Source organism: Myotis lucifugus, unplaced genomic scaffold, assembly GCF_000147115.1.
Source record: "Myotis lucifugus unplaced genomic scaffold, Myoluc2.0 scaffold_298, whole genome shotgun sequence".
NCBI lineage: Eukaryota > Metazoa > Chordata > Mammalia > Chiroptera > Vespertilionidae > Myotis > Myotis lucifugus.
The window spans coordinates 1,417,042-1,439,052 of NW_005871346.1; positions in this window are offsets into that span (position 1 = coordinate 1,417,042).

Sequence of the window (22,011 nt, forward strand, 5' to 3'; positions counted from 1 at the left end):
GGTGGCTGGGTTGTTGCAGTGGTACTCCTTCTGGTAGTTTTAGGCTTCCAGGTAGTGGTAGGGGCAGGTCTTGTGGTAGTTGTAGGTACAGTTGTCATCTGCTGAAAGGACACATGCGAGAGGCTTGCGGTGGGCATTGGTAGGCTCCAGCCAGGCAACCAGCACCAGGCATCCCTCACCTACTGCCTTGTCCAACTATTTCCTTCTCCTCAGGTTTCCCCATCTGCAGTGGCCACAGTGGGGCTAGGAGGCCAGGGCTGGGGCAGAAGCAGCGTTATCAGCACCACTGGAACCCCACAAGCTCGCGCAGGACACCAGGGCAGTGGCAATTAGGCACAGGCGTCCCTCCTCCCAGGGTCACCTCCTCTCTAGCCTAACTCTCTCTGTTGCTCATGCCATGTGCCTGGGCTAAGGTACGTGGATGTGGAGCTCTGAAAAGTGAGCACCTGGGGAGCAGCACCTCAGCCCCAGGTGCCTCTCCCTGAGCTGAGTCCCCGCCCCCCACATCGCTGAGGCTTCCCTACCAGCAGAGGGACAACCTCCCTGCCCAGTGCAGAGAGAGTTAGCAGAGAGGCCACTGAGGAGCAGGAGAAAGAGGAGAATCTGAAGGGAGGGCGTGTCATCTGCAAAATGACAGCATGTGTTCCCCGAGCAGAAGCCAGGGCTGTGATGTTCATGAGTCAGTTCAGAGCCCTTCACCAGCTGCATCAATGCAATGGGAACACAACCTAACTGAGCAGGGCAAGAGCTGGTCCGACCGTCTACATCCCCTGTGCCTGGAGCTAGATTTGTGGGACCCAGGTAATGCAGGGGTTTAGACCTGTGGTCCCTAGCACACAGCCTCCCAGCATCTCCCACTCACCCCAGCTGGAATCCAGATAGACCAGAACTCCCTACCACTAGACTTGGGCCTGGGGAAGTGGCACGTTGGCTACCCTTGTGGGCAGAGCTCTAATTGGTTCTGCCACGATCCTTAATGATACTTGGTTCACAGATAGAGAGCAGAGTTTCTAAAAGGCCTGGCCAGCTGACTGTATCCAGGGGTCTAGTAGATGCACTCCTAGGGTACTTTCCAAACTGAATGGGGAAACAGCTCCCTCATTAAAGGCTAAAACCTGGGCTGCCTGTGAGACGCTGGGGAGGTGGCTGTCAGCACCAGCTACCTACTGGGCCTGCCTAGGGTCTCTGGTCCCTTTTCCTGCCTCCAGAGGGTGTCTCTCCCTCCCGTGAAGGGGATGTGCATAGCCCTGGATTGAGGCTGTAGCCTGACCCAACACTCACACAATCCTCACTGATGATCTTAATATCGTTGTTGATGAAGGTGATGCCATTGTCCAGGCTAACTTCAATGAAGACCTTCCTAAACACAGAAAGGGCAGACAGTCACCACCAGCCCGGATTGATACAGTTCATGCTCTTAAGCTGTTCTCCTCATAGTATGGACGTAGTACAAGAGGCATTTAGTCAGCAGGGAGCAGACAGCATGGGTAAGTTGAGCTCATTTCCATCCACTAAAAAATCAACCTCTGCATAAAAGGCTGACCATACAGCAAGGAGCCCTGCACAGGGTCAGATGCCCTTGTGGCCATGGGCTAAGCGACCAGGGATAGCTTGGTGTCACCATCTCCACTCTTCTTTATTCATAGAATAAACCCTATGCATGGCTTCGCTTCATAAGGTTGGTAGGAACACTGGTACCATCCCTTGGACAAAACATCTCCTGCATTCCTATGTTCCTCAGCAGATCCCTGAGCGCCTGGGGGACCTCCAACAAAGGTGGTTGCCAAGGTGGCCCAGAACCCTCTAAGAAAGAGACAGGCATTGTCCCAGCAGAGGCGGCATCTCACATTCTGGAAAACTCATGATGACAACAACTGCCTATGTAACCCCCGAGCTGGGCACTTACTGGCCTGGATATTCTGTCTTTATTCCTGGGCACATTAGGATGGTATCTTGCACAGATGTGGCTTTTTTGTCTGAAAGAAAATCATGTAAAAACTAGAGGCCCGGTGCACAAAAATTTGTGCACTTGAGGGGGGGTTCCCTCGGCCCGGCCTATGCCCTCTTACAGTCTGGGACCCCTCAGAGGATGTCCACCTGCTGGCTTAAGCCTGCTCCCTGGGGGATTGGGCTGAAGCTGGCAGTCAGCCATCCCTCTGGCAACCCGGCAGCACTTGGGGGATGTCCGATTGCCAGCGGGGAGCAGGCCTAAGCTGCAGTCGGACATACTTAGCGCTGCTGAGGAGGCGGGAGAGGCTCCCACCACCACCCCTGTACTGGCAGCTGTCAGCCTGGCTTGTGGCTGAACAGAGCTCCCCCTGAGGGAGTGCAGTGACCACCAGGGGGCAGCTCCTGCATTGAGTATCTGCCACCTGGTGGTCAGTGTGTGTCATAGTGACCAGTCATTTTCAGTCGTTCTGCTGTTAGGGTCAGTTTGTATATTGCCCTTTTATTATAAAGGATGTCAGTGGATAAAGAACCACCTTTACTGAGAACCACCTAAAGATGATCTGAACAAAATTCCTATAGTTAAGGATATGAAGAAGGAGCCACACCCAGCATGTGGAATAGGTTAATCCCACACCCACAGTATGGTGATTAAGGAATGACAGGCACCAAATAATACACAATCCAGTTGAAAAAATGACAGAGGAACTGAATAGACATTTCTCTAAAGAGGATATACAGACATTTGAAAAAATGTTCAACATTACAAATCACCAGAGAGAGGCAAATAAAAACCATAATGAGGTATCACTTCACACCTGTAGGGATGGTTATCAATAAATCAACAAAGTGTTAGTCAGGATATAAGGAAAAGAGAACCTTTATATATTGTTGGTGGAATTGTAAATTCATGCAGCTACTATGGAAAAAAATATGGAGGTTCCTCAAAATATTGAAAATAGAACTACCATATGACTCAGCAATTTGAGTTCTGGTTATTTAACCAAAGAATTCCACAACACTATGTTGAAAAGATATGTACACCCCTACGTTTATTATAGCACTAGTGGACTGGTGCATGAATTCATGCACATTGAAAGGAAATTAACTAGAAGACATATTTTAATATTGCTATTGACCCTTTCTCTATAATAGAAGTGTCAACCGTATTCATGATCAACAATGACAGATGGAAACACATGGATGTGATTGGTGCCAGCGAGAGCTTTATATATATAAACTTGCTTAATCAGACCTGCTTTCTAATTTAGCTAAACTTTTCTCAGCCTAGGGAAGCACCCCAACTTCTCTTTCATATAATTGTCAGCAACACAGCAGAAAATATCAACACGTAGCATATTATTATTGTAGATCACGCAGGGAGAACAAAGGGTAAAATATTTAATGGCAGCAGTGTTTGATTATATTCTGCACAGTGACAAAACCTGAAGTCATTTTCAAGGTCCACCATTTATTACTTCTTTTTAGTCGGGTCAAGTTTCTAAGCTTTCTATATCTCCATTTTCTAGCTAATGAAAAGAAAATAGGATTTCACCAAGTCTCCTATCTACCTACTCCAGGATTTCTGTGAGGATCAAATGAGATGAAACACAGAAAAATGCTTCACAGACATTTGGTTAAAGTGTGAAATGTTTCCACCTGGCTATAAAGCAAGTTGTGTTCTTGGGCTGAGGAAACTGCAAGGAGGCTAGTCATCACAAGGGAGAGAAAGACTGGTGTTGCTACATGATATCATTACTCAGCAACCACAGTGACCGTTTTGGGGCTGGGCTGGGCTAGACTGTTGGCTGCATTTTGTGCCATGGGTATCAGCAGCTTTGGCGGCGATTTGGTGGGCTGTTGCTCTGGGGTGGTAGTGGGGCCTGTGTCCCACTTGGTGAAAGCCGAGTGTTGCTTTGTGGGTGCTAGGTCTGCGGTGCCATTTCCCTGTAAAAGGCCAGTTTGTATCACGATAACTCCTGCATTGAGTGTCTGCCCCCTGGTGGTCAGTGCGCATCATAGCAACTGGTCAGATGGACACTTAGCATATTAGCCTTTTATATATATAGATTATTTAAAACAGCCAAGGTATGGAAGCACCCCAGTGTCCATTGAGGAATAAGTAGAGAATGTAGATGTGTTATGTATACACAATGGAATATTACTCAACCATAAAAAGAATGAAATCTTAACATTTGCAACGATATGCATGGACCTAGAGGGTACTATGCTAAGTGAAATGAGTCAGACAGAGAAAGGCAAATACCATATCATTTAACTTTTATGTGGAATATAAAAAACAAAATAAATGAACAAACAAAACAAAAGCAAACTCATAAATATATAAAACAAATAGATGGTTATCAGATGAGGGGGGGAAGGTTAAAAATGTACAAGTGATTGAAAAGTAATTACTTCTTGTTATAAAAATAGCGATAGGGTTATACATTGCATTAGTTGTATATGGTGTCAGATAAGTATTACACCATATACTTATCTGTACTGGGGTAATAACTTCATAGTTTATATAAATGTCAAATGACTAGGTTGTATACCCCAAGCTAACATAATATTGTATGTCTATTGCAACTAAAAAATAAAAATTTAGAATGTCAAAGTACATATTCATCCATCCATTTCCACTGTTGATTGCCCTGGCAAGCAGAGCTAACATTGGCACCCACCGGCTTCTCTTCTCTGCCTTCTTGAACACATACTATGTCTCAGGCACTGTTTAATGCTCTATGTTTAATAGGAACAAGGCAGGCAAAGTCCCTGCTCTTAAAGGCCTTCCATTTCAGGTTTTTGAGAGAGAGACAATGAAATAACAATTAAGAAATAAGTGCCAGAGATTTAAAAATGCTTTAATATCAATAAACAAGGAAAGGTATAGAAAAAGAAGGGGAGGGAATATTGCCTAGGAATGGGTGACATGTCCTATCTTTAAGGATCTTATTTATCTTCCAGATAAACTGACACATTTATTTTTAAAATGTTTTAATTTCTGGGATTTATTTCAAAAAATTCTATGGTGAGGATATCAACAAAACCAGACTGACCAGGGTTGTTAATTACTTAAAGTAGGTGATGTATGCTTTAAGTTCATTCTATAATTCTTTACTTTTGTATATTGTTGAAAATCTCCTTTAAAAATAATGTGTCTCAGAGGATATATCCAGGATGACTGGTGTAGGAGGATGTGTAACATGCATCTTTCCATAAGCAGCATCTTTCCATAAACACACTGAAATATACACCTTTGAATAAAGCACTTACTCCTGAGAGACAACGGACGGGTGATTGAAACAGACAAGAAAAAGAGACCCAATAGAGAAAGCCAGGACACCATAGTGCTTATCCAGAATCTGCAGGAACACAGCAGATCAGAGGCAGCAGTACGCACCATTGTTTATGTCCCCTTGACTTTGATAAGGGAGGTGGGACATCATTCTGGGTGCTTTGGCCTACTTGCAAGATTGCTGCAGCGCATTCCCAATCACACTGCCCCCGAGCCCATTTTAGGTTTGAATAAAGAGACAAGGCAGGATCAATAGGCTTAACCATGCACTCCTGGTGCTGCTACAGGCAAGTAGACCAGCACCTCAGCTGTCATCAGTTCCTGCCCAGCCCCTACTGGCTGCCCAAACTACCTGGAATACACAGCCTTCAAAGAGGTTGGTCTATACAACATCAATTTCTGAATAACATGTGAAAAAAGACCATATAGAGAACACTGGGGAGCTGTGGGAGCTCTCCTTGAATTTCAGAAAATCTCTTGAGTCTAAGGTGTTAATGAGAGCTATTGTATACCTCCCACCCCCATCTTGATATGGCAGGTGGACACTCTATCCAGGTGCTCTGTCATACCTGTAAGTTTATCATGGCATGTTCCTGTATACATTGTCTGAGCCTAATTAGGCTCCAAACAAAGGGAGCAAGCAAGATCAACAACACATTACTACACATATCTAGCCTCCCTCTAAGTTGGTCCAGTTTTATAGGCCAGCTCCCTGGACAATGTGGTCATCCACTCAGCTCCATCTGTACTTTCAATTTTATATGGCACACACAGATTATATAGAGGTCACTTCTATACAAGGCCACTTTTTCACAAATGGAGGAGATAGTTATTTTGTCTAATTCATAGAAACAAACATAGAAATTCAAACAAAATGAAAAAAGAATATCAAATAAAGAAACTAATAAAATGATCATAAAAGGTCTAATGATTCAGAGATGAGAAAAGAATTTTAAAAAATGGTCTTAAAGATGCTCACCAAACTTGACATTGGAATAGCGCAAATTGGAGAGAACATCAATATAGAGTTAGAAAGTATCTGAAGAAATGAAGCATACCTGAATAATATAATAACTGAAATAAAAACACACTACAAGAAATCAACATCACATTAGCTAATAAAGAAGAATGAATCAGTGGCCTGGAACACAGGTGAGTAGAAATCAACCAATCAGAACAGGAAAACAATTATAAAGATGAGGATAGCTTAATAACTCTTAGGAAACATCAAGTGCACAAACATTCACATTATTGAAATACCAGAAGGAGAAGGAAGAGAAAAAGGAACAGAAACCTGGAAAGGAAGCACATCAAGATTAAGAAGCACAGAGAATTGCAAACAAGTTAAATCTAAAGGGACCCACACCCAGATGTATTATAATTAATATGGCAAAAGTAAAACATAGAGAAAATTTTGAGGCAGCAAGAGGAAAGCAATTAGTTACATACAAAGAAACCCCCACAAGGCTGTCAGCTGATTTCTTAGCAGCAACTTTACAGGACAGAGGTAATGGAAGTACATCTTTAGAGTGATTAAAGAAAGGCAAATACAACTGAAAGTAATTTATCCAACCAGGTTCTTACTCAGAATTGAAGAGATAAAAAATTTCCAGACATATAAAAACTAAAGCAATTCATCACCATTAAACCAGCTTTACAAGAAATGATGAAGTGTCTTCTTTAATCAGAAAAGGAAAATTATAACCATAAGTAAGAAAACATGAGAAAGAAAAAATATTCACAGGTCAAGACAAATGTTTAATAAATATAGTGACTCACATGTTTAAAAAGTTACTATGCCTAAAAACAAATGTACTAAACTCAACTCAAAATGAATAAGTAGTAAAAAGAAACACAAAACAAAAGGATCTGAAATATGGCATAAAAACAAAGCATGGAGATGGGATAAAAACCGTTCTTTCAGAATATATTTGAACTTAAATGCACATCAGCTTAAAATAGACAGCTGTATATAAAGAATGATATGCATAAAGTTCATGGCAAACACTAACTGAAAACTTACAAAGGATATGCAAAGAATAAAGAGAACAGAACTGTAATAAAACACTAAAGAAAATTAGCAAACCACAGGACAAAGAAAAATAAAAGAAAGGAACAAAGGAAAGAGCTGAGAAGTCAGTTGCCAGGATCCCTGTGCTGAGTCATTCCCCCATACTGCAGAGGCCATATTTCTCAGGAAGGGTATTTCTCTCCATGCAATGTCATCCCTGGGGGAAGCAATAAGCCCACACATGAGGATCCCTCTCACCCCATTCTGTGGAGCTTAAGCTCTGCTGAAGAGTACAGCCTGAGGCTCGTTAAGTGACAGAGCCTAAGGGACAGCCTGCAGACAGGTAGATCTCTGGGTACTTTGAGACTCTTGCTGAGCTGTCCCTGGGCCTGGTGTTAGTAAACGTAGACCTTGGTGCACAGCTTTGTCTTTTTCACATGCACCAAGACCAGCAGAGGGAGCCACATGCTGTGGATCACTGATAGCGCCAAACAGGTTACCCAGTCAGTTACAGACAGCATCTGACATTGGCTTGCACCAGAGTCCCTTTGAAGAGTCGCAGAACCAATAAACCAAGTGGGCAGTTCCAGACAACAGAGCAGGATTCAATAAGTTTCCCAAGCAGCATTTCCACAGGGAGATATTTGGAGCTCCAAACCCTGCTGAGGTGAATTCCAATATGTGTTATCAGCCCCTACCCAGCAACCTACACACTGTTTTTGGGGTTGAGTCTTATTGTCATCTAGCCTGAGGGTTGATTCCATGTTTGAACAGGACAATAGCAATCAAGTCTCAATTCTGACAGGAGGGTCCACATAATGCCCACAAGGGACATTCTTAGAGCATCCAGCTCAGGAGATCAGGGAGATTGAGCTACTGGGTCCCACAGGTCATCCACTATATAACACCATCCTACCAGGACTGGGAGTCATAGGAGATCTACCTAATACATAGAAGCAAACACAAAGTGGTAGTGAAAATGGGGATAAAAATAAACAGGTCCCAAATGAAGGAACAAGAGTATTCTTCAGAAGAAGAGCTAAGTGAAATGGAGGTAAGAATTTTATCAGATATAGAATTCAGAGTAATGACTATAATGATGCTCAAAACCATTAAAAAGATCAGTCACAAATGAAGAATGCCATATCTGATATAAAGGATACACTGGAAGGAATAAACAGCAGGCTTGATGAAACAGAGGATCAAATCAGTGATTTAGAAGATAATGTAGAAAGAAACACTCAAACAGAGCAGCAAAAGGAAAAAAAAAGACTTAAAATTGATGATAGTTTAGGGGACATTTGGGACATGAAGTGTAAAAACATTCATGTCATAGGGGTACCAGAAGGAGAAGAGAGAGAGAAAGGGATTGAGAACCTATTTGAAAAAATAATGACTGAAAACTTCCTTAATCTGGTGAAGAAAAAAGAAATACAAGTCGAGGAAGCACAGAATCCCAAGCAAGATGGACCAAAGAGACCTACACTAAGACACACCATAATTAAAATGGCAAAAGTTAAAGACAAAGAGAATGTCTTAAAAGCTGCAAGAGAAAGGCACTCAGTCACCTGCAAGAGAGCTCCCATAAGACTGTCAGCTGATTTCTCCACAGAAACATATCAGGGTAGAAGGGAGTGGCATGAAATATTCAAAGTGATGAAGAGAAAGGACCTACAACAAAGGCTATATTATCTAGCAAGGCTATTATTTAAAACTAGAGACCTGATGCACAAAAACTTGTGCACTGGGGGCGGGGGGGGCGGTCCCTCAGCCTGGTCTATGGCCCTTCGCAGTCTGGGACCCCTTGGGGGATGACCATCTGCTGGCTTAGGCCCACTCCCCAGGGGATTGTTCCTAAGCTGGCAATCAGACATCCCTCTGGCAGCCCTGGAGCCCTCGTGAGATGTCCCCTTGCTAGTGGGGAGCAGGCCTAAGCTGCAGTCTGACATTCGTAGTGCTGCTGAGGAGGCAGGAGAGGCTCCCACCACCACCGCTGTTCTGGCAGCCGTCAGCCTGGCTTGTGCCTGAGCAGAGCTCCCCCTTGTAAGAGCGCACTGATCACCAGGGGGCAGCTCCTGCATTGAGCGTCTGCCTGGTGGTCAGTGTGTGTCATAGTGACCAGTCATTTCCAGTGGTTCTGCTGTTAGGATCAGTTTGCATATTACCCTTTTATTATATAGGATAGAGGCCTGGTGCATGGGTGGGGGATGGCTGGTTTGCCTTGAATGGTGTCCCGGATCAGGGTGGGGGTCCTGCCAGTGTGCCTGGCCTACATGGGTGAGGGGCTGATGGCTGTTTGCAGGCTGGTCACACACCCTTCAGGGTGGGGGTCCCCACTGTGGTGCCTGGCCAGTCTGGGTGAGGGGCTGATGGCTGTTTTCAGGCTGGACACACCCCCTTTAGGGTGGGGGGGTCCCCGCTGGGATGCCTGGCCAGTCTGGGTGAGGGGCTGAGGGCCGTTTTTTAATATATATTTTATTGATTTTTTTCAGAGAGGAAGGGAGAGAGATAGAGAGTTAGAAACATCGATGAGAGAGAAACATTGATCAGCTGCCTCCTGCACATCTCCTACTGGGGATGTGCTAGTAACCCAGGTACATGCCCTTGACTGGAATCGAATCTGGGACCCTTCAGTCCACAGGCCGATGCTCTATCCACTGAGCCAAACTGGTTTCGGCATGAGGGCCGTTTTTAAGCTATCCAAGCCCCCCGGCGATGGAAGCTCACAGCCTCTTGTTTTTTTCCTTTTTTCATTTTATTCTGGGATTTATTTACCTTCTTTATTTGAAACTTTGTCGCCTTGAGAGGAGCTCAGAGTTGGTCAGGGTGGGTGGGAGGGAAGCCTCCTGCTCACTCCAGCTCTGTGGCCGCGGCCAGCAGAAACCAAGTATCTGGGGTTTATTTACCTTCTATAATTGAAACTTTGTTGCTTTGAGTGGAGCTCATAGCTGGGAAGCTTGGCTTTCTCCATCATTGGGGCAACCAAGCTTCCTGCTTGCTCCAGCTCCGTGGCTGCTGGCCGCCATCTTGATTGGGTTAATTTGCATATAGTCACTCTGATTGGCTGGTGGGCATGGCTCATGGCATAACCAAGGTATGTTCAATTTGCATGTTTGTCTTTTGTTAGTGTAGATAGTACTGGAAGTCCTAACCACAGCTATCAGAAGAAGAAATAAAAGGCATCCACATTGGAAGGGAATAAGTAAAACTGTCATTATTTGCAGGTAGCATGATACTGTGTAAAGAGAACCCTAAATATTACATCAAAAACCTACTAGAATGATAAATGAATTCAGTAATCAAGTGGTATACAAAATAAATATTCAGAAATTAGTTGCATTTTTACACACCAATAACAAACTATCAGAAAGAGAAACTAAAAAAAAATTCCCATTCACAATTGCTTCAAATAGAATGAAATACTCAGGCATAACTTTAACCAAGGATGTAGAAGACCTATACTTGGAAAATTATAAGATACTGAAGAAAGGAATTGAAGAAGATACAAATAAGTGAAAGCACATACCATGTACATGGATAATGAGAATTAACATCATCAAAATGTCCACACTACCCACAGTAATCTACAGATTCAATGCAATTCTTATCAAGATACCAATGGCATATTTCACAGAACTTGAACAAATATTCCAGATATTAATATGGAGCCATCAAGAACCTGAAGAGTAACAGCAATCTTAAAAAGTAGAACTAAGTGGGAGGTATCACACTACCTGATATCAAACTATAATAAAGGCCATGTTAATCAAAACAGCATGGTACTGGCATAAAAACAGACATATAGATCAATGGAACAGAATAAAGAGCCCAGAAAAAGAAGCATTCCTTTATAGAGAATTAATATTTGACAAGGGAGGCAAAGCATACATTGGGCTAAAGATATTCTCTTCAATAAATTGTATGGGGAAAATTAGACAGATAAGTACCAAAAAATTGAAATGAGACCACTTTTTACACTACACATGAAAATACACTGAAAATGGATTAAAGACTTAAATGTTAGACTCAAAACTATAAAAATCCTAGAAGAAAACATAGTCAGTAAAATCTCAGAATTTCTTGTAGCAATATTTTTTTTTCTGATATATCTATCTCTTTGGTCAAGGGAAACAAAAGAAAATTAAACAAATGGGACTACATCAAATATAACATGTTTGCACAGCAAAGGAAACCATAAACAAAATGAAAAGATATCCCACATAAAGGGAGAACATATTTGCCAATGATACGTCTGATAATGGGTTAATAACCAAAATTTATAAAGAACTCATACAACTCAACAGAAGGAAGACAAATAATCCAATTAAAAATTCACAAAGGACATGAATAGACACTTTTCCAAAGAGGGCATACAGATAGCCAACAAACACATGAAAAGATGCTCAATTATACTAGTCATCAGAGAAATATCATTAAAACCATGATGGGGTATCTATAATAATAAAAGCATGATATGCAAATCAACCGAATGGCCAAAGAGCAGAACAACCATCCAGATGACCACACTGTGACACACACTGGCACAAGACCAGTCAAGGTGGGTATGATGCAATTGGTTGGAGGACCTTGTCATCACCCCAGGCCACTGGCTGGTGGGGCGATCAATTGGGAGGCTCTGCAATCAATCGCCCCATAGAGGGAGGCCCAGGCCACCGACTGGCAGGCTGCGGTAGTTGGGTGGGGCTTCCCTCAGTAGAGTGATTGATGCTGGGGGGCTCCTTAATCGATTTCCCTGCAGAGGGAGGCCCAGTTCTTTGGCCAGCACTGCTGTGGTCGGTGGGTGGGGCCTTTCTCTGCAGGGCAATCTATCTGGGGGCCCAATGATTGATCTCCCTGCAGAGGGAGGCCCAGGCCAGCCAAGCAATCACACCCCATGCCTGTTGCCTTCAGAGGGAGGTGACTGGTGACAAGGGGGGTGGCGCTGCACAGATGGCAGCAGTGGCAGTGGCAGGGTGGTGCCAGCTGCTGGCAGCCAGTGGCAGTGACGAGGCGGGGCCAGCTGCTGGCAGCCAGTGGCAGTGGCGGGGCAGGGCCAGCTGCTGGCAGCCAGTGGAAGGAAAGCCCTGATAGGTCTGATCACCAGCCGGGCCTAGGGACCCTACTCTCGCACTGCGGAATCCAACCAGCTGCACCTAGGCTGGTTGGCTCCCCCAACCTCCTACACCCCTCCCCCTGGCCAGCCCCACCCCCAATTGCACCTCCCCCAACTCCCTAACCTAACAGGAGGGAGGAGGGAGCCTGATTCCTCATGGAATCAGCCATTTGTTAGCTTTCTGACATTGCCCTGACAGTCCATAATCCTGTTCACCCACACCCCGGACCCTGTCAACAGGGAGGAGGGAGCTTGATTCTGGTGGTGTCTCCCCCTGGCTGGAGTTGGCAACAGAAAATGCCTGAAGACCAACATATTGGCACAATGTGCCTCTGAAGCCGAAAGAAAGTATTGTCGTTGATAGAATATGTCTGAAGACCAAATATTGGCTCAGGGCTGAGGGGCCCTTCTGGAGTGCATGAATTTCAAGCACCGGGCCTCTAGTCCTATCTAATAAAAGAGAAACATGGTAATTAGCCATACCTCCGCTACCCTTCCCATTGGATAATCAGGGCGATATGCAAATTAACTGCCAGCCAAGATGGCGACCGGCAGCCAGGCAGCTTGAAGCGAACAGGAGGCTTGCTTGCTTCAGTGACGGAGGAAGTCAACATTCCCCGCCTGCGGCTGCTGGGCTCTGAGCTTGCAGTTTGAAACATTGTTTCAAATATAGAAGCTATACAAAACCCCAGTAACCTGCTTTCAGCCACTCGGGATTTCAGAGCTGTAGTTGAAACAGCGTTTCGATTATAGAACCCAAACAAACCAAATATCTGCTTTCAGCAGCCGAAGCCTCAGAGCTGGAGCCAAGCCTCAGAGCTAAAGCTGGCCCAGAATAAAAAAAAAGAAAAAAAGGAGCAGTTGGGAGCTTCAGTCACCTGCCAGCCTGAAAACAGCCCTCAGCCCCTCACCCAGACTGGCCAGGCACCCCAGTGGGGACCCCCACCCTGAAGGGGGTGTGACCAGCTGCAAACAGCCATCATCCCCTCACCCAGGCTGGCCAGGCACCCAAGTGGGACCCCCACCCTGATCCAGGACACCCTTCAGGGCACCAGCCAGCCTCCACCCATGCACCAGGCCTCTATCCTATATAGTAAAAGGGTAATATGCCTCCCAGCACTGGGATCAGCGGAGCCGCGAGGCCTCCTAGAACCGGGATAAGCATGACAGGTGGCAGCGACCAAACCCCTTGTTCGCCCTGCAGCTCTGTGTGTGACAGGGGGCAGGGCCACAATCTCCTTATCTGCTCTGCTCTGTTCGTGACAGGGGAAGGCGCCCCAACCCCCTGATCGCCCTGCGGTTCTGTGTGTGACAGGGTGTGGCGCCCCAACCCCCCCCCCCCTACGGGCCTGCTCTGTGTGTGACAGGGTAGAGCCATAACCTCCCCATCGGCTCTGCCCTGAGTGTGACAGTTGCAGCGCCCAACCCCCTGATCCGCCCTGCTCTGTGTGTGACAGGGGGGGGGTCCCCAACTCCCTATTCGCCCTACCCTGTGTGTGACAGGGGGGAGCTCCTCAACCCCCTGATCGGCCCTGCTCTGTGCGTGACAGGGAGGAGCTCCTCAACCCCCTGATCGGCCCTGCTCTGTGCGTGACAGGGGGGAGCTCCCCAACCCCCTGATCGACCCTGCTCTGTTTGTGACAGGGTACGGAGCCCCAACCCCCCAATGGGCCCTGCTCTGTGAATGACAGGTGGCAGCGCCCCAATCCCCTGATCGGCCCTGCTCTGTTTGTGACAAGGGGTGGCGCCGCAACCTCCCCATCGACCCTGCCTTGAGTGTGACAGAGGGTGGTGCCCCAACCCCCCAAACGGCTCTACCCCGAGCTTGACTAGGGGTGGCATCGCAACCTCCCCATCCGCCCTGCTCTGTGCATGACAGGGGGCGTTGCCCCAACTCCCCAATCGGCCCTGCTCTGAGCCCGACCAGGGGCTGCACCTAGGGATTGGGCCTGCCCTCTGCCACCCGGGAGCAGGCCTAAGGCAGCAGGTCGTTATCTCCTGAGGGGTCCCAGACTGCGAGAGGGCACAGGCCGGCCTGAGGGACCCCCCTCCCCCTGAGAGCACAAATTTTTGTGCACCAGTCCTCTAGTCTATATAATAAAAGCCTAAGCAACCGTTCTGGCTGAACAACCAGAATGACCAGTCTCTATGGAGTGCACTGCAGGAGCTGCCCCTGTTGGTCAGGGCACTCTTACAGGGGGAGTGCCGCTCAGCCAGAAGCCAGGCTCACAGCTGGCAAGCATAGCAATGGTGGCAGGAGCCTCTCCCGCCTCCACAGCAGTGCTAAGGAGCAGCGAGCTGAGCTGTAAGGAACAGTGAGCAGGTGGGTGGTAAGGGGTGAGGGGTCCTGGACTAAGAGAGGGCACAGGCCAGTCTGAGGGACCCCTCAGTGCACACATTTCATGCACTGGGCCTCTAGTCTCTTCATAACCTCTCAGAATGGCTCTCATCAATAAACCAACAAAGAGCAAGTATTGGTGAGGAGGTGAAACCCTTGTGCACTGTGGGTGGGAATGCAGATTAGTGCAGCCACTGTGGAAAGCAGTATGGAATTTCCTCAAAAAATTAAAAAAAGAAATGCCTTATGACCCCACATTTCCACTTTTGGAAAATTGAATCAAAGAAATCTGAAACACTAATTCAAAAGACTATATGCACCGCTGTCTTCATTACAGAGTTATTTCTAACTAGAGGCCTGATGCATGAAATTTGTGCAAGGGGCTCAGCCCTTGCATTCCCGGCTCCTTGGCTGGCCCTCACGGCCTCATCTGGCCCTCGCAGCCCCTGGCAGCCTCCTCCGGCCCTCACAGCCCCTCATAGCCTTGGCCAGCCCTCGCAGCCCTGGCTTCGTCTGGAAGATCATTTGTCTGTTCAGTCTAATTAGCATATTAGCTCTTTATTATATAGGATAGCCAAGATTTGGAAGAAGTCCAAGTGTTCATCAGTAGAGTAATGGATAAACAGCGATGGTACATTTACACATTGGAACTCTACTTGGCCCTAAAAAAGAAGAAAATTTGACCCTTTGCGACAACATGGATGGACCCAGAAAGCATTATGCTAAGTGAAGTAAGCCAGTCAGAGAAAGACAAGTATCATATGATTTCAATCATATGTGGAATTTAATGAACAAACTGAATTAACAAGCAAAATAGAGACAGCCTCATAGATGGAGAGCAGGCAGACATATCTGGTTGGGGTGTTGGAAAGATTAAGCAAAATAGAAAAGAATAGAACTTATAGACACGGAAAACAGTGGGGTGATTGTGTTGGGGGGAGGGAGTGGGTGGAGGTGGAAGAGGGTATAGGGAGGATAAATGGTGGTAGAGAAAGAATATGATAAAAAATAATGTCTGAATTAGATATTTATGAGAAAATATAAGCATCTTCTTTCAGATTGCTTTCCTAGTTAAGTACTAATAAATATGACTGGTTTTCATTTTTGCAATTGAAAATACTGTCCTTTTTATTTTTATGAGTATACTAGAGGCCCAGTGCACAAAATTTATGCACTGGTATGGTCCCTAGTGGCTGCTGGCTACCAGTTGGGGCCTCCCTCCCTTGCCCTGGCTGCCTGCTGCTGCCACCTTGGGCCGGGGCCTCCTTCCCTTCCCCTGGCCGGCCCTGCCCCCTGGTCAAACTCCCAGATGACCTCCCGGTCTAGGGGACAATTTGCATACTACACTTTTATTATATAGGATTAGAGGCTCAGTGCATGAAATTCATACACTGGTAGGGTCCCTAGTGGCTGCTGGCTGCCAGCCAGGTACTCCCTCCCTTCCCTTAGCCACCTGCCCCCTGCTGCTGCCACTGGTCACTGCCTGCAGGGCCCAATCGCCCCACTGATCGCCCTGCCACCACCCCAGCTGTTCGCCACCTGCGGGGGCCTGATTACCCTGCCAATCGCACTGCTGGCCCCCCGCTGCCGCCGCCCAGCTCCCAGGTGCTGAGGGAGCCTGGTGGCAGCCCTGATCCCACTGCTGTCATTGGTTGCCACCTGCAGGGCCCAATCATCCTGCTGATTGCCCCGCCATTGCCCAGCTCCCAGGCACTGATTGCCCTGCCATTGCCCAGCTCCCAGGCACTGAGGGAGCTGGGCAGCGTCCCTGCCCGCTGCTGCTGCTGCCGCTGGTTGCCCTGTGATCTGATGGGTGGGGCATCAGGTTCCTGCCTGTCTCCCTCAGCACCTGTGAGCCCTGCAGTGGCGGGGCAGTTAGATCGGCAGGGGGATTGGCTCCCACCTGGAGACCAGTGGCTCACACCCACCTTAGCCTGGCGCTGCCCACTCACCTGCTCCACCATCCCATCCCAGTCCCACTCTCATCAGGGCCCATCAGGGCCTACAGTGCCTCCACTCCCCTCCCCCCTCCCACTACCAGTGGCGCATCACCAATGCCTGTCATGTTCTGGGCCGCCCCCTGGTGGTCAGCGCACAACATAGCAAGAGGTCGAACTCCTGGCAGAACTCCATGTTGAGGGGGCAATTTGCATATTAGGCTTTTCTTATATAGGATACTTCTTGTAGATTGCATCATTAACCTCAATTTTCTACCTCTCCCTGTCACATGCCCTAAAAAATGTCCTGGAGGAAGTGATCATGACGCTGAAGGTGATGAGGTTGGCAAGCCGTAAAAATATCCCAGGGAAGAGTGTCCCTGCTGTGGGTGCTAAGGCCCTGAGGCATAACTAGCTGTGCTTGCTGAGCAGGAAAGAAGTGGGTGAGGAGAGAAGGGCAGGGCCTCATGGCTCTGGGAAAAGGTTGGAGTTTTGCTGTAAGTACAATGCCTCTGGCCAGGGGCTGGCCAGATCTGGGTATGTGTGGGACACAGGGACAACAGGGCTTGCCAGGGCACTGCATGTGCATGAAAGCGAAGAGGAATCAATGATGTCGTGCAGGCTTTGACCAGAGTGACCAGGTGGATGGTGGTGCCATTCCTTGACCAGGGAAGCCTTGGAATCAGACTTTCTCTGCTTTTGCTTTCTGTGAATTATGGGTCTTGGGAAGTAACACTCCCGCGGCTCAGAACAGTTCCTTAACTCGTAACTGAGGCATCTATGCAGTCTGAGCCCAGCCCTTTACATCCTCAAACTGTGGTAAAGAGATGGCCAGCCAAGTTCCATTTGTGTGCTGGCTATGCTACCAGATGTCCACCCACCCTGCTCTACCTTGCTGGGTCCCAGGCTTGCCCTCTGAAAGTGGGGATGTGCGCTCCCAGGAAGCCGCATGGTACTGACACCCAAGATTCTAGAGCACAGTCTTGTCCCTGGCCTTCTTCTCCACCCAGGCTTCCTCTGACCCAGGTGGACAGATGGGACCTGCATGCTCTCCTCTGTACCAAGAGGGCAGGCTCTCTCCTCCAGGAGACCTGCACCTCCAGGGCCATGATCAGGGGGCGGGGAGGAACCTACAGGGAAGCTTATGTTCAGGGTCAGGCCAAGTCTCCAGGACACTCTTAGGCCTGACGTTCCTAAAAGTGGAGATAGGTTTTAGTTGTTCTCCATAAATTTTTAGAAAACAAGCTTGTTTTCTGTTTAGAAATGTCCTTTAATTTTTATAAGACAGAAATCCAGGTGGCACTGAACGGACATTTGAATGTTAGAAACACACAGATCAAAACCAAACAAGACTCTACACACAGAGCTCTAATCTCTTAATGTTTTTACAGCCTCCTTTCAACTCTAGGAAATACTTTTAGAAATGAAGTGCCCCATAAAGAAACACTTATGTGATGTTCAATAGTTTCTTTAATTCCACTACAGTTCATTTTACTTCCACCATTTATGGAAAATCAAGTTGACTTGAAAATATTTGAGAGTGTTGTGGGCTAGGATTAGGTTCAAGGTTTTACTCTTAACTTTATTTCATGAATTCTACTCTGTATCATTAATATAATTAACAATCTAATAATTCCCATTTTTCTGCATTATGCTCCAATCAGGACCTGCCCTTTAGAACGGCTTCTTTCCTTGTGCACCTGTGGTGGGTCCTACTCTATTGTCTAATTAGCTATACACTCTGAACAGTGTGACTCCTTCATTGTTGCTGATTATGAAAACTAATCACCAAGTGTGTTTTAGGGAAAGGATTTTCACCTGGTGGGTGGAATGCTTGGGATTAAGTGGAGAAAAAGCCAAAGGAGTTGCAAATTGGCTCTCCAGTAGGGTGTTCACAGTCCAGAGCCAGCGGCCCAAGGGAGGGGCAGGTGCCTGATGTGCCCAGGGCCCAGCAAAGAATGTTGGACTGGAAAGCAGTTTTCAAGCCAATAGTAATGGAGTCAGCGAATAGTTCAGTTGACACACTTTAAAAACGTTTTTAATTAATTATAAAAATATTATGCTCCCAGGACTGCGGGACTCGGGCACGGAGCCCACACCATCTTGAAGGGGAAAGCGGCCATCTGGGAACTCATTGACACCACCACTCAGACTGGCTTTGGATGCTGATCTAGCAGCCACTCCAGCCAAGGTCCAGCTGCAGCACCCGCAGACTCCCAGACCCTGGGATCTCTACCTCCGGGAAGCACTGCATCAGCAGTGGTGAGTTCGGCCTCCCCCTCCCCAGCGGCAGACGTCTGGGCACCACATCATGTGTTTCCAGGGTGCAAACCTCTGGAGCCACCACCCCACAGGCTGCCCCTGGAGGCCAATGCAGGCTCCTGCTGAGTGTGATAGTGTGCAGGCGGGGTGCACTGCCCCACAGTAAAGATTCTGAATTCACTCTCCTGAATAACTGCCAATAGACACTGTCATGCAATTTCAATGCCAAGGCCCTTTAGGGTGCATCAGAGCTCTGCGCTCACTGCCAGAGCAGTGGTTTCCAGAAGACAAGCATTTGGAGACCACCACCCCACAGGCAGCCCCTGGGAACTGCTGCGAGCCCCCCACTCAGTGCGATATTGCACAGACAGTGGCGCACTGCCCCACAGGAGATATTCTGAATTCACTCTCCTGAATAACTGCCAATAGACACTGTCGCACAATTTCAACCCTCAGTGTACCTCAGAGATTCATGCTGCAATTGCACCATGAGTACCCCATGTGGGCTGCCACTGGGAGCGAGTGTATCCATCCACAGGCACAGCAGCAAAAACTGAGTCTTTCCACTCTACAGCTGTAGAACTCTGGACACTACAGTCATGCTTTTCCAGCACTCAGGCCTCCTGAGCCCATTGGGCCACAGGTGTGTTCTTATCCTAACAAGGGTGCACTGTCCCAACAATAGAAATTCTGAATACCCTCATCTTGGATACCTGCCCACAGACGCCTTGATCGCTTGGCTTCAACAGGGCCCTTCAGAGTGCGCCAGGGTGCCACACTGGCAAGCACACCGTGGGTGCCCCTGTGAGCAACCACAGGCCCAGCAGCAAAAACTGAGTCTTCCCACCCTACAGCTACAGAACTCTGGACACCACAGTTGTGCCTTTCCAGAGTGCAGGCCTCCTGAGCCCTACCACCCTGACAGACAGCTCCTGGGTACCTCCAAGAGCCCCTGCTGGGCACGGGCGATTTTAGCCAAGGACGCAAGACAGCAAAAATTGGAACATATCCCTCCCCAGCTGCTGACATCTGGACATTGCAGTTGCACCTTACCAGCTCACAGTCCTACATCAAGAAAACCCAAACAGCTCAAGTAGGGAGTTACGCTAGATTACCAAATTCAGGAGATCTGAGAGATTACACAAGCAGCACCTCCCTCAAAAGAACTGGGGTAGCAAAAACAGTCAGATCTAGGACACTGAAACAATAAGACGTTAGAGCAAAACATTGGAAGACAAAAAAGCAACCCCCAAAGGAAAGAAAAAGAGAAATCACCAGAGAGGGAGTTAAATGAAACCGAGGCAAGTAACTTCTCAGAGACAGAATTCAGAGTAATGGTTATAAGAGTGCTCAAATGGCTGGATGACAAATACATGCAACTCAATGACAAATACACACAACTCAATGAGAATTATAAGGAGCTGAATGAGAATGTCACCAATATGAAAAGGAACAAGAGGAAATGAAGAACGACATAGCTGCAATAAAGAACACAATGGAAGGCTTGAACAGTAGACTAGAAGAGGCTGAGGACCGCATCAGCGAGCTAGAAGACAAGGTAGGAAAAAACACACAAACACAGCAGCAACTGGAAAGAAAAATTAAAAAGTAAGAGGAGAGCCTAAGGGAGCTTTGGGACAACACAAAACAAAACAACATCCACATAATAGGGGTACCAGAAGGAGAGGAAGAGAAGCAAGGAATACAAAAACTGTTCAGAGAAATAATGACAGAAAACTTCCCCGACATTGGCAAGAAAAGAACCATGCAAATCCAAGAAGCACAGAGAGTTCCAAAAAAGGATGAACCCAAAAAGACCAACACCAAGACACATCATAATTAAATTGGCAAACATCGACAACAAAGTATGAATCTTAAAAGCTGCCAGAGAGAGACAGAAAGTTACATACAAGGGTTCTCCCATTAGAATATCAATGGATTTCTCAACAGAAACACACCAGGCTAGAACGGAATGAAATGAAATATACAAAGTGATGCAAACCAAGGGACTGAATCCCAGAACACTATGCCCAGCAAGGCTATCATTCAAAATTGAAGGTGGAATCAGGAGCTTCTCAGACAAAAAAGGACTAAGAGAGTTTATTACCACCAAGTCAGCAATGCAAGAAATGCTAAAGGGACTTCTGTAAAAAGAAGAAACAGAAAGGCAAAAAAGAAATACAAACATTAAGAATAAAAATGAGCACAAACAAGAACTTATCAATAATAACATTAAACGTAAATGGATTAAATGTCCCAATCAAAAGAAATAGGGTAGCTGAATGGATAAGAAAACAAGACCCATATATCTGCTGTCTACAAGAGACCCACCTGAGAACAAAGGATTCACACAGACTGATAGTGAAGGAATGGAAAAATTTTTTTCAGGCAAATAGAAATGAGAAAAAAGCTGGTGTTGCGATACTTATATCTGACAAAATAGACCTCAAAGTAAAGGCCATTACAAGAGATAAGGAAGGCCACTACATAATACTACAGGGAGCAATCCAACAAGAAGATATAACTCTGGTAAATATATATGCACACAATACAGGCGCACCGAAATACATAAAACAACTTCTAGAAGATATCAAGGGAGAGATTGATAGCAATACAGTCATAGTAGGGGACTTTAATACCCCACTGACATCACTAGATAAATCCTCTAAACAAAAAATCAGTAAGGAAACAGCAATCCTAAATGACTCACTAGATAAGATGGACTTAATTGACATCTTCAGAATATTTCATCCCAAAGCAACAGAATATATATTCTTCTCCAGGGCACATGGGACATTTTCAAAGATAGACCACATATTAAGACATAGGCAAAGTCTCTTCAAATTCAAGAGGATAGAAATCATAACAAGCATCTTCTCAGATCACAATGGCATAAAACTAGACATCAACTACAATAAAAACAATGGGAAAAAATCAAACACTTGGAAGCTAAATAGCATGCTATTAAACAATGATTGGGTTACCAAAGAGATCAAAGAAGAAATAAAAAGCATCCTGGAAACAAATGACAATGAAAACACAACAATCCAAAATCTATGGGACACAATGAAAGCAGTCCTGAGAGGGAAGTTCATAGTTCTACAA